At 37.5% G+C, this 13,570-nt stretch overlaps 1 long non-coding RNA gene across 1 annotated transcript in view; it reads left to right on the forward strand.

Annotated features, from left to right (window-relative positions):
• LOC307160677 overlaps window positions 1–13,570 on the forward strand; it is a 574,771-nt gene that overhangs the window by 141,886 nt on the left and 419,315 nt on the right. The gene's annotated exons all lie outside the window — the stretch shown is intronic.

The following is a 13,570-nucleotide window of genomic DNA, read 5'->3' on the forward strand; positions in this document are numbered from 1 at the left end:
TCTGTGGTTGCCTAGCAACATCGGAACTGCAAGCAACATTATTATTGAACTTATCTGATCATGCATATATCACCAAAAGGCCGAAATTGGGTGAACGTTTGTCAGGCCGCCGAGGGCACACCCTTCGACGAAAACTCAAGATCTTCGCAATTTAACGTCGCAAAGGCCTTCAGATTACACTCACCAAATTTGAAGAGGATCAGATCAAAACTGTAGGAGGAGTTCGTTAAAGTACAACATCAGGAAATTACGAAAAATGCCCAAAATCTAGGAGGAAGTTCAGAATAGCTCACTTCCTGTTGTGTTTAGGGCTATGCTCCAAGAGACTTTTTTGTAGGTATTGGGTCATTACATGTATGTACCAAATTTCATACCTGTAAGTGAAACCAGGAGCCGGGGCAAAATGTGGGGGCAATAATTTACAGAATTTGCCCCCCCCAATTCTGAAAACCATATCACACGTAAATTTTCACCACTTCTGAAGCGTGTGCAAAGTTTCATGAGTTTTCGAGCATGTTTAGGCCCTCTAAAAAGCGATTCACTTTGGAGAAGAATAATAATAATAATAAACGGAGCAAAAACAATAGGGTCCTCTCACCATCGGTGCTCGGGCCCTAATAATAATAATAATAATAATAATAAACAGAGCAATTCCAAGAGGGTCCTCACTCCATCGGTGCTCGGGCCCTAATTAAAGCTGCAAGCAGCGATGAAAGGGCCCTCGCACCCGTGCCATCAACACTCGGTGGCTTTAGGAAGACAGAGCATGGTTGGGAAATGTACATTTAAGGAGGTATATATAGTAAGAGTATGTCAAAGTAAGTTACAAAATGTTTTGTATAATGGTGATAATAGCATGCTTCATGACTCAGCTAAGTGTTGCTAGCATGTTTAGTCTGTTTCTAGCATGCTTAGTACACAATAATTATGTGGTTAGTACTGCATTACTGTGTTAACCATGTCAGTTTCTGTTGCCAGTATGTGGCGTTATGACTATAACTGAATATGAGCATGGATGTGTGTTCAGGACAGAACTCTTATCAAACGTCTGAAGTTTGGTGCAAATTGGACATTGCCTTCTTGAGTAACAACAAAGTCATGTTTCATTGAATTAGCATTCTTTAGCACTTAGCTAAGCATTGTTAGCATGTTTTAACATGTTTCTAGCATGTTTAGAACTCAATGGCATTTTTAACATGTTGCTAGAACGGCATCAACGTGTTAAACATGTCACTTCCTGTTGCCAGTAGGTGGCGCTATTACTATAACTGAACATTCTCATGTAGATGTGTTCAGGCCATGACTCTTATCAAAAGTGTGAAGTTTGGGGCAGATTGGACATTCCATGCCTGAGTTACAGCAAATTCCTATTTAATTGCAATAATAGCATGCTTTAACACTTAGCTAAGAGTTTGCTAGCATGTTTTAGCATGTTTCTAGTATGTTGATAGCATGTTTAACACTTGCTGGCACTTTTTTATATGTTATTAGGAGTCCATAACAGTGTTAAACATGTCACTTCCTGTTGCCAGCAGGTGGCGCTATGACTGTAACTGAATATAAGCATGGTCATGTGTTCAGGACAGAACACTTATCAAAAGTGTGAAGTTTGGGGCAGATTGGATATTCCATGCCTGAGTTACAGCAAATTCATATTTAATTGCAGTAATATCATTCTTTAGCATTTAGCTAAGTGTTTGCTAGTATGTTTTAGCATGTCTCTAGTATGTTGGTAGGATGTTTAGCACCTACTGGCAGTTTTTTATATGTTATTAGGAGTCCACAGCAGTGTTAAACATGTCACTTCCTGTTGCCAGCAGGTGGCGCTATGACTATAACTAAATATGAGCATGGACATGTGTTCAAGAGATAACTCTTATCAAACGTGTGAAGTTTGGGGTAGATTGTACATTGCCTTCTTGAGTAACAACAAAGTCCTGTTTCATTGAATTAGCATGCTTTAGCACTTAGCTAAGTATTGCTAGCATGTTTTAACATGTTTCTAGCATGTTTAGAACTCAATGGCATTTTTAACATGTTGCTAGAACGTAGGGCTGGGCGATATGGAGCAAAAAATATATCTCGATATATTTTGCTATATCTCGATATACGATATATATCTCGATATCTTTACAGGAAAAATAACCCCCCAAAAACTACTGCAAAAACAAATATGCCAAATACCACAAAGTCTTTTTTTATTGACGTGCAAATAGGTAGGCAGTTCATGTAGGAACAAAGTGTTTCTGCGACATTTAAAAAAAAAAAAAAAAAAAAATCCCTGTATACAAAAATAATAATTTAACTGTAAAATAAAGGAAGAAATAATACATATTGCACTATTTTAAATAAACCTGTATAGAAATATCATTACTAATTTTGGCAAATAAATAAAAAAATGCCATATATCCCCCAAAAACTGCACAACTGTAGAGTAAAACATTAATAATAAAAAAAAGTGATACTAATGCATCTAAAAATTGACATGATTATTACAAAATCACACTGTCTGGGGCCTCTGGAGAACTTAGAACAACTGCTAGCATAAAGTTTAAGGTAAAAATAACTGCCATTAAATTACAGTATCTTACTACTATGCAATTAGATAAACTGTTCATTCATTACATCGCTTTACCTCTGTCTTTATCCACCTTTATCCTCTTCTTTTTGGCACTGTATCTATAGCAGAATAGGTAGGCTAATGCTAATTTATAATGTGTCATGTAAATTCGGCCATCCGTCACAATCAGGAAACTTTCACCGTGTCTAGACCTGGCGCGAGCTGCCAGGCCCGTTTCTACAGGGGAGCATGTTAAGTGTGAGTGTGTTAAGCGCCCTCAAACAAAAGCAATGCGGCGAGAGGCGACGTTACACAAAAAATTACCAACAACAACTGATCGCGCGCGCGCGCTGTTTCTGACGCACTTCAAGCACTCGCTGGGCGGGGAAAGATTGATGTGCCTGACCGGACTCGGGGGACTTGGTTGAATGAGACAACACGCGAGGGGAGGGGGAACAAAAGCAAGGAGGCGGAGGAGGGCGGGGGCGAGCACAGCACAGAGAAGGCAAACAAGCAAAGTGGCGAAATCAGAATTAAATATAAACAATATATCGATATATACGATATGTCAAAATCCATATCGAGTTTAAAAAATATCTCGATATATCGTAAATATCGAGATATCGCCCACCCCTACTAGAACGGCATCAACGTGTTAAACATGTCACTTCCTGTTGCCAGTAGGAGGCGCTATTACTATAACTGAATTTGAGCATAGACATGTGTTCAGGCCATGATTCTTATCAAACGTGTTAAGTTTGGGGCAGATTGGACATTCCATGCCTGAGTTACAGCAAATTCCTATTTAATTGCAGTAATAGCATGCTTTAGCACTTAGCTAAGTATTGCTAGCATGTTTTAACATGTTTCTAGCATGTTTAGAAGTCAATGGCATTTTTAACATGTTGCTAGAATGGCATCAACGTGTTAAACATGACACTTCCTGTTACCAGTAGGTGGCGCTATTACTATAACTGAATATTCTCATGTAGATGTGTTCAGGACAGAACCCTTATCAAAAGTGTGAAGTTTGATAGCCTATTATAGCCATCCAAATGAAGTAGTTCAACTTTTTCTGATAATTACTGATCTAGAGAGTCCAGAGAATTGTACTGCACTAGTTTTGAACATTATTATATGAAAATTATATGATCATAGATGGAAAAGACCATTTACAGCCAATAAAGGCAATTTACCATAGGAAATATATGGTTTTACAGCTTTTTAAAAGTTATAGCTATACCTATCGTCCGATCTCCATGAAATTTTGCATGGTTATTAATGATGTTATGTCACATATGCTCACCAATTTTTGTGAAGTTCTGAGTTTTCATTTAGGATTTATAGGCTTTTTAATGCATTTTGCCACGCCCATTTTATAAATGACCCTATTACAGCCATACAAATACAAAAGTTCAATGTTTTTTTGATAATTATTGATCTAGAGAGTCCAGAGAATTGTCCTAGACTGGTCTGGTTCCGATCGGGCGAAAAACCAGGGACTAGTTCGCAAAAGTAGGTTTTTAACATATTCATGAATATTTAATGAACTGTTTGATTGACAGCAATGGTTCTAGAGGCAAAGTTGTTCAGCATGAGCAGATCTATCAGATTTGTGACAATATGTGTAACACCACGTGATTACAGAGCCATAAAACTCGTTAGCGCCAACTAGTGGCCGATTTCTTTCAAAATTCTTACAGACCTCTAGGGCCATGAGACAAACATGCCCATCGAGTTTCGTTCCGATCGGCCTCCGTTAACCTTATCTAATAGGTGCTCAACTTCATTGGCCAATGGCGGCCATGTTTTTTGAGATACGCCAATGTCCTCATAGACATACATGACACCTTGGACCAAGACACTGCATACCAATTTTCAAGTCAATCGGACTAACGGTCAGGTGGTTATAGCCCTTTTCATGTTTTTTTCATGTTATAGCGCCACCTAGTGTTCAATCGCCGCAATTTTTTTACTGTGACCCCAGACTGAACCCATACACATGCGTACCGAGTTTGGTGAAGATATCTTATTTACTTTTTAAGTAAAATAGGCTCCTCCCACAACGTTTATTTTGCGCCCCCTAGCGACCATGAATCAAAATTTCACATTTTTTTCGATAATTATTGATCTTCAGACTCCAGAGAACATTTCTGCACTGGTTTGGTTCCGATCGGACGAAAAACCACGGACTAGTTCGCAAAAGTAGATTTTTGACAAAATTCAAAATGGCGGAAAATCTATCATGACGGAAATGAAATCGGAGATATACGTTTTGTTCGTCAGGCGTCCAGCTTTCCAATGATATAAGACACTTGAGTCTACGACATACGGTCTAGGAGTTATGAGCAGTTTCGCGCTTTTGGTCGCTATAGCGCCACCTATGGGCCAATCGGGGTCATAATCTCTGAACCTCTCCTCGATTTTTGTACTACCATCTGGCAAAGTTTCAATGCTCTAGCCCCTACGGTTTGGGCTGCACGATGCCAGTGCCGTCGCTGGTGGGGTGCGAGGCCCTGTGCGAAATTGAAATGCGAGGCCCTGCTCTTTGATGTGTATGCTCAATTGCGCATGAATTACAGTCACACGGACGTAGCTGTTCTAATTCTTTTGCACGCATAATCTTGCTGCAATACGTTTTTATCAAGTAGAATAATACAGCATAATCATGCACATAGTCTCAGCTATGACTTTTTGCTATGTATTTCAGAGGGGAAAAAAATCAACTGTGCAACCACGAATGGCTTTACATCAAGTCAGGTCGAGAATTCGCCTATTTAGCTCTTATGTGTCTTAATGGTCCAGTGGTAGAACTTTCACCTACCATGTCAGAGGGTTGTAGGTTCGAATCCACTGTCGTATGGTTTTATTTTTCTCGTAAAACGTTTTTTTTTTTTTTCTCATCAAAACCGATTATGTTAATCAGTGGTTGTATATCAAGCAGGGACACATTTGTGTGCATTATGTTAGAGTATCCACAACGGATTGAAGCGCGCGTCCAAATGAAGACAGTGCGGCGTGTGCGCAAGCCACACGAGAAAACACTGTATCCGCGCCTCTGATCGCAGCGGCAACGAGCACTTTGATCACTTGATTTAAAAAACACATTTCAGCGCTAGATCTTCTCTTATTTAAAAAAAAAAACGAACGAAATGAATGATTTGCCAGTTAACTGGATATGTTTTATTTATTTGTAGAATTGTTACATTCGTGACGCAAGATGTTTTAAAAAGTGGTGAAAAAAAACAAACAAAAAAAAAACAGCAGGATTGCGAGGCCCCCTATTGGCGCGAGGCCCTGTGCGGTTGCACAGTTCGCACAGCCTATGCGACGGCTCTGCACGATGCGTTTTACGGCAGAAGAATAATAATAATAATAATAATTAAAGCTGCAAGCAGCATTTATCGGGGTTCAAGCAGTTAAGGCCTTTAAGGCATTTAAGCACAAAAGCATCAAAAGTTATTAAGATTTATTTAGCAAGCATGTAACCACTGACATAATAGATGGAAAAGACCATTTACAGCCAATACAGGCAATTTGCCATGGGATATATATGGTTTTAAAGCTTTTTAACAGTTATAGCGCCACCTATGGTCCGATCTCCATAAAATTGTTTACTGTGACCTCAAATTGAACCCATACACATGTGTACTGAGTTTGGTGAAGATATCTCATTTACTTCTTGAGTTATAGCCATTTGAGTAAAATAGGCTCCTCCCACAACGATTTGCCACATTCTAGAATTATTTAATATGATTCTAGCATGATTTACTATCATATACCATGTTCCAGAATGATTTATTAGGATTCTAGCATGATTTACCTTGATACACCTCATTTCAGTATTATTTACTATGATTTACAATGTTTCTAGCATGATTAACCACATTACTAGCAATTATGTGAAGTGTCAGTGCAAATGAGGTGATGAACACTGACAAAATATTATTGTGTTATAATAGTTAGTTATATACGTGATTTTTAGTGTGTGTCCAAGTATGAATGCAAAAGCACATGTAAAATATTTCATTATTAAGTAGAATGGCCAGCAGAGGGCACTAGAAGACCACTTATTGGCTCACTTTCACTTTAAACCAGTTTTCTGCACTAAAGCAAACCAGTTTTTCCATGTTAACTCAATGCATGCTTACACACACACACACACACACACACACACACACACACACAAACACACACACACACACACACACACACACACACAAACACACACACACACACACACACACACACACACACACACACATACACACACAGCATAGTTAACCATGATTTACCATGATATACCACGTTCTAGTATTATTTACCAGGAGATAAACGACAATCTAGTATTATTTACTTTGATTTACCATGTTTCTAGCCTGATTTATCACATTACTAGCAATTATTTGAAGTGTCAGTGCAAATAAAGTGATTAACACTGTCAAAATATGATTGTGTTATAATAGTTATTGCTATATAAGTGATTTTTTTAGTGTGTATTCAAGTATGAATGCAAGCACATGTTGAAATATTTCATTAATAAGTAGAATGGCCAGCAGAGGGCAGTAGAAGACCACTTATTGGCTCACTTTCACTTTAAACCAGTTTTCTGCACTAAAGCAAACCAGTTTATCCATGTTAACTCAATGCATGCTTACACACACACACACACACACACACACACACACACACACACACACACACACACACACACACAGCATAGTTAACCATGATTTACCATGATTTACCACATTACTAGCAATTATTTGAAGTGTCAGTGCAAATAAAGTGATTAACACTGACAAAATATGATTATGTTATAATAGTTATTGCTATATAAGTGATTTTTAGTGTGTATTCAAGTATAAATGCAAGCACATGTGGAAAAATTTAATTAATAAGTAGAATGGCCAACAGAGGGCAGTAGAAGACCACTTATTGGCTCACTTTCACTTTAAACCTCATGATTTTGACCAGTTTTCTGCACTAAAGCAAACCAGTGTTTCCATGTTAACTCAATAATGCATACTTGCTACATATGCTACACACAATAATGCTACACACACACACACACACACACACACACACACACACACACACACACACACACACAAATGTTTCAGTGATATTGGTGTCACATTCACCTTCATCACATTCACCTTCTGTCTTCATCACATTCACCATCTGTCGTCATCACCTGCACCTGCTCCTCATCACCCTCCTCATCATCACCTGCTCCTCATCATCATAACCGTCACCTGTTGTCCTTGTCTTGATCTGTGTATTTAAGTTCCCCTCTCATCCATTATCATTGTCGGTTATTGTTTGTGCACTAGCACTCTGTTATGTTTGTTTTCATGTTGGAAAATAAAACCTTTGTTATATTTGTACCACACACACACACACACACACACACACACACACACCATAATTTATCATGATTTACCATGGCTGATACCAATACCAATATGAGAAAATGACTATTTTAAACAGCAGGGGGCAGTAAAATACCACTTATTGGCTTAACATGCCATTAATTCATATCATTTTCACCTTTTTAACTGTTATAGAGGCAAATTTTGTCCGATCTGTCTGAAAATTTTCATGCTTGTTCAGGGTGATATTTCACACGTTCTGACTTGTTTTTAAGAAGGTCTGAGCATTGATTAAAGAGATATAGGCTTTCGGGGACACTTGGTAAAGGCCAGATTTTGAAGTGAACCTATTATAGCTATCCAAATGAAGTAGTTCAACTTTTTCTGACAATTATTGATCTAGTGAGTCCAGAGAATTGTATTGCACTAGTTTTGAACATTATGATATGAAAATTATATGATCAGAGATGGAAAAGACCATTTACAGCCAATACAGGCAGTTTACCATAGGAAATATATGATTTTAAAGCTTTTTAACAGTTATAGCGCCACCTATCGTCCGATCTCCATAGAATTTTTCATGCTTGTTAATGATGTTATGTCACATATGCTGACCAATTTTTGTGAAGTTCTGAGTTTTTATTTAGGATTTATAGGCTTTTTAATGTATTTTGACACGCCCATTTTATAAATTACCCTATTACAGCCATCCAAATGCAAAAGTTCAACTTTTTTTTGATAATTATTGATCTAGAGAGTCCAGAGAATTGTCCTAGACTGGTCTGGTTCCGATCGGGCAAAAAACCTAGGACTAGTTCGCAAAAGTAGGTTTTTAACATATTAATGAATAATTAATGAACAGTTTGATTGACAGCAATGGTTCTTGAGGCAAAGTTGTTCAGGATGAGGAGATCTATCAAATGATATGCATATTGTGTGGATATTTGTAACACCACGTGATTACAGAGCCGTAAAACTCGTTAGCGCCAACTAGTGGCCGATTTCTTTCAAAATTCTTACAGACCTTTAGGGCCATGAGCCGAACATGCCCATTGAGTTTCGTTCCGATCGGCCTCCGTTAACCTTGTCTAATAGGTGCTCAAACTTCGTTGGCCAATGGCGGCCATGTTTTTTGAGATACGCCAATGTCCTCATACACATACATGGCACCTTGGACCAAGACACTGCATACCAATTTTCAAGTCAATCGGACTAACGGTCAGGTGGTTATAGCCTGTTTTATGTTTTTTTCATTTTATAGCGCCACCATGAGGCCAATCGTCGCGATTTTTTTACTGTGACCCCAGAGTAAGCTCATACACATGTGTACCAAGTTTGGTGAAGATAACTCATTTACATCGGGAGTTATAGCCATTTTAGTAAAATAGGCCCCTCCCACAACGTACGTTTTTGCGCCCCTTAGCGACCGTGAATCGAAATTTCCACTTTTTTTCGATAATTATTGATATTCAGTCTCCAGAGAACATTTCTGCACTAGTTTGGTTCCAATCGGGCAAAAAACCAGGGACTAGTTCGCAAAAGTAGATTTTTGACAAAATTCAAAATGGCGGAAAATCTATCATGGCGGAAATGAAATCGGAGATATACGTTTTGTTCGTCAGGCGTCCAGCTTTCCAATGATATAAGACACTTGAGTCTACGACATACGGTCTAGGAGTTATGAGCAGTTTCGCGCTTTTGGTTGTTATAGCGCCACCTATGGGCCAATCGGGGTCATAATCTCTGAACCTTTCCTCGATTTTTGTACTACCATCTGTCAAAGTTTCAAAGTTCCAGCTCTTACGGTTTGGGCTGCACGATGCGTTTTACGGCGGAATAATAATAATAATAATAATTAAAGCTGCAAGCAGCATTTATCGGGGTTCAAGCAGTTAAAGCCTTTTAAGCATTTAAGCACAAAAGCATCAAAAGTTAAGATTTATTTAGCAAGCATGTAACCACGGACATAATAGATGGAAAAGACCATTTACAGCCAATACAGGCAGTTTACCATGGGATATATATGGTTTTAAAGCTTTTTAACAGTTATAGCGCCACCTATGGTCCGATCTCCATAGAATTGTTTACTGTGACCTCAAATTGAACCCATACACATGTGTACTGAGTTTGGTGAAGATATCTCATTTACTTCTTGAGTTATAGCCATTTTAGTAAAATAGGCTCCTCCCACAACAATTTAGCACATTCTAGTATTATTTACTATGATTCTAGCATGATTTGCCATATTCTAGCATAATTTACCATGATATACTACATTCTAGTATGATTTACCATTGTTTACTGTGATTCTAGCATGGATTACCATAGTTTATCATGATTTATCATAGTTTACCATGATTTACCCTGTTCTAGCATAGTTTACCATGATTTACCATGTTCTAGCATGATTTACCATGATATACCACATTCTAACATGATTTACCATAGTTTATTATGATTTATCATGGCTTACCATGATTTACCCTGTTCTAGCATAGTTTACCATGATTTACCATGTTCTAGCATGATGTACCATGATATACTATGTTCTAGAATGATGTACCAGGATTGTAGTATGATTTACCTTGATACACCACATTCAAGTATCATTTATTGATTTACCATGTTTTTAGTGTGATTTAACCATGATTTACCACATTGCTAGCAATTATGTGAAGTATCAGTAAAAATGAAGTGATAAACTCTGACAAAATATGATTGTGCTACAATAGTAATTGTTATATAAGTGATTTTTTAGTGTTTTATTGTTATATAAGTGATTTTTAGTGTCTAATGAATGCAAAAGCATATGTGGGTAGACATTAATAAGTAGAATGGCCAGCAGAGGGCAGTAGAAGACCACATATTGGCTCACTTTCACTTTAAACTTCTTGATTTTCACCATTTTTCTGCACTAAAGCAAACCAGTTTTTCCATTTTAAATCCATAATGCATGTTAACACACACACACACACACACACACACACACACACACACACACACACACACAAGACAAATGTTGTTTTTTCAATGCTATTGGGATATGTCATTATGAAAATATATTTGAATGGTCTATAAACATTTCACAAAGTCTTTGTAAGCTATTAATCAGATCATTCAGAATTTATTCAGAAACCTAAGACTACACACACACATTATATTGTAGATACAGACATTTGAAATATATGATGTGATCAAACTGTCAATACTAATAATTTAACAGATGGATTTTTGACTAAATGTAATTGTAAATGTTAAAATAGTGATTTTATAAAGTCTAAATATAAATTATAGAACAATATGACAACATGACTATTTTAAACAGCAGGGGGCAGTAAAATACCACTTCTTGGCTTAATATGTCATTATATTCATATCATTTTCACCTTTTTAACTGTTATAGAGGCAAATTTTGTCAGATCTGTCTGAAAATTTTCATGCATGTTCAGAGTGATATTTCACATGTTCTGACTTGTTTTTAAGAAGGTTTGAACATTCATTAAAGAGATATAGGCTTTCGGGGACACTTGGTAAAGGCCACATTTTGAAGTGAACCTATTATAGCTATCCAAATGAAGTAGTTCAACTTTTTCTGACAATTATTGTTCTAGTGAGTCCAGAGAATTGTATTGCACTAGTTTTTAACATTATGATATGAAAATTATATATTCAGAGATGGAAAAGACCATTTACAGTCAATACAGGCAGTTTACCATAGGAAATATATGGTTTTAAAGATTTTTAACAGTTATAGCGCCACCTATCGTCCGATCTCCATGAAATTTTGCATGCTTGTTAATGATGTTATGTCACATAAGTTCACCAATTTTTGTGAAGTTCTGGGTTTTTATTTAGGATTTATAGGCTTTTTAATGTATTTTTCCATGCCCATTTTATAAATGATCCTATTACAGCCATCCAAATGCAAAAGTTCAACTTTTTTTTGATAATTATTGATCTAGAGAGTCCAGAGAATTGTCCTAGACTGGTCTGGTTCCGATCGGGCAAAAAACCTAGGACTAGTTCGCAAAAGTAGGTTTTAGACATATTCATGAATATTTAATGAACGGTTTGATTGACAGAAATGGTTCTTGAGGCAAAGTTGTTCAGCATGAGCAGATATATCAAATGATATGCTTTTTGTGACGATAAGTGTAACACCACGTGATTACAGAGCCAAAAAACTCGTTAGCGCCAACTAGTGGCCGATTTCTTTCAAAATTCTTACAGACCTCTAGGGCCATGAGTCGAACATGCCCATCGAGTTTCGTTCCGATCGGCCTCCGTTAACCTTGTCTAATAGGTGCTCAACTTCATTGGCCAATGGCGGCCATGTTTTTTGAGATACGCCAATGTCCTCATAGACATACATGGCACCTTGGACCAAGACACTGCATACCAATTTTCAAGTCAATCGGACTAACGGTCAGGTGGTTATAGCCCTTTTCATGTTTTTTTCATGTTATAGCGCCACCTAGTGTTCAATCGTCGCGATTTTTTTACTGTGACCCCAGAATGAACCCATACACATGTGTACCGAGTTTGGTGAAGCTATCTTATTTACTTTTTAAGTTATAGCCATTTTAGTAAAATAGGCTCCTCCCACAACGATTATTTTGCGCCCCCTAGCGTCCATGAATCGAAATTTCAACATTTTTTCGATAATTATTGATCTTCAGACTCCAGAGAACATTTCTGCACTGGTTTGGCTCCGATCGGGCAAAAAACCAGGGACTAGTTCGCAAAAGTAGATTTTCGACAAAATTCAAAATGGCGGAAAATCTATCATGACGGAAATGAAATCGGAGATATACGTTTTGTTCGTCAGGCGTCCAGCTTTCCAATGATATAAGACACTTGAGTCTGCGACATACGGTCTAGGAGTTATGAGCAGTTTCGCGCTTTTGGTTGCTATAGCGCCACCTATGGGCCAATCGGGGTCATAATCTCTGAACCTCTCCTCGATTTTTGTACTACCATCTGGCAAAGTTTCAATGCTCTAGCCCTTACGGTTTGGGCTGCACGATGCGTTTTACGGCAGAAGAATAATAATAATAATAATAAAAATCAGTACAATTACAATAGGGTTTCAGCACTTCGTGCTTGAACCCCTAATAAAAATCAGTACAATTACAATAGGTGTTCAGCACTTCGTGCTTGAACCCCTAATAAAAATCCTTACAATAACAATAGGGTTTCAGCACTTCGTGCTTGAACCCCTAATAAAAATCAGCACAATTACAATAGGGTTTCAGCACTTCGTGCTTGAACCCCTAATAATAATAATAATAAAAATCAGCACAAATACAATAGGGTTTCAGCACTTCGTGCTTGAACCCCTAATAATAATAATAATAATAAAAATCAGCACAATTACAATAGGGTTTCAGCACTTCGTGCTTGAACCCCTAATCAGTACAATTACAATAGGGTTTCAGCACTTCGTGCTTGAACCCCTAATAATAATAAAAATCAGTACAATTACAATAGGGTTTCAGCACTTCGTGCTTGAACCCCTAATTAAAGCTGCAAGCAGCATTTATCGGGGTTCAAGCAGTTAAGGCCTTTAAGGCATTTAAGCACAAAAGCATCAAAAGTTATTAAGATTTATTTAATAAGCATGTAACCACTGACA

This window comes from Squalius cephalus (genome assembly GCF_949319135.1).
Source record: "Squalius cephalus genome assembly, chromosome: 6".
NCBI classification, from domain to species: Eukaryota; Metazoa; Chordata; class Actinopteri; order Cypriniformes; family Leuciscidae; genus Squalius; species Squalius cephalus.